The following is a 1,194-nucleotide window of genomic DNA, read 5'->3' as shown; positions in this document are numbered from 1 at the left end:
TACAGACACATGCCGAATCTGCTTTGCATTGCTTTTTGCATTGTACAATTCACAAATCTGACATCATTAAAGCAGTTAATTACCTCTGATGGAAGGCTGCAGTGAGGCCATCTACATTTATCAAACAAGCAGCTGGTTAAGATAGTAAGTATGCCCCCCCCCAACCCCCTAGCATCCCCCAAAATGCTATTATCTGTCACACGTTGCTTCTCTGAAGTGGTTAGATTTGGTGTGCACATTAATGTGCAAATGTGTTGCCATAGGAACTGCAGCCTCCATTACGCCTCAATGACACCATTCAGCAAAAGCCAAAACTAAAAATAACAACAACAATAACAAAAAAAAACACAAGGGAAAAAAGACCCCAACAACCCTTAAAAATGAAACAGAAACAAACAAAAAACAACCCCCAAAAGGCAGCAAAGTCAAAGTCCAACGCACATGCGGAGCCTGGCCCAGGACTGCAGGTTACGCGTGGCTACGGAACAGCGCGGGAGATACTTAGGTTTGATCTTAACTTCACGCTATGGTACAATGGGGCTCAGAGTGAGTTCAGCCGGTCCCAGTCCGTGCTGGCTTAGGAAGGAGAAGGGGAGCGGGGGAATGGAGCGGAGTCGTGGTTACCGGATGCACCCAGGGTCTCTCGGGAATTTGGCAGAATGAGGCACATCCCAATAAAAGTGCAACACCAGTGCCGTGGTGGCAGTGCGATGGGTGAGTGCGTGCACGCGCTTTCCTCTTCATGCATTGGAGCAAGCGGGTTAGGGTAGAGGGGGGAAATCTGTCGTTTCCCCCCCCCCCACTTGTCTCTGAAATCTATTGACCAGTAACTAATGGTAAGACAAATGCATATTCTACTGACTGGTGCCCGAAATACTGAAAACTGCATTCAAGTAATATTTTCTGCACTACCATGAACGCGTGGCTATGTTATCTTACATTGGGAGGAGGAGACTATGTACACCAGAGCAGTGGTAACTGGCTCGCAGTTGAGTTTCTGTGCTTTCCGGAGGTACCTGGGGAGGAGAGGCCGCCGCTCCGCTCCACTCTGCCCCGCCGCGTCGCAGGACTCCCAGCACCACCACCTGCAGCATGCGAGGAAGGAGCGCTGCTCGGCCGGGCCATCGAGCTGCACGGAGCAAACCAAGAGATGACATGAGGGAAAACAAAGACTCAACCCAACAACCGGCAGAA

Source organism: Pezoporus flaviventris, unplaced genomic scaffold (genome assembly GCF_033815535.1).
Source record: "Pezoporus flaviventris isolate CSIRO_AGI_PZ_B2104156 unplaced genomic scaffold, CSIRO_AGI_Pfla_v1 ptg000002l, whole genome shotgun sequence".
NCBI classification, from domain to species: Eukaryota; Metazoa; Chordata; class Aves; order Psittaciformes; family Psittacidae; genus Pezoporus; species Pezoporus flaviventris.
The sequence above is the reverse complement of the archived record's forward strand: the minus strand, read 5'-3'. Positions refer to the sequence as shown.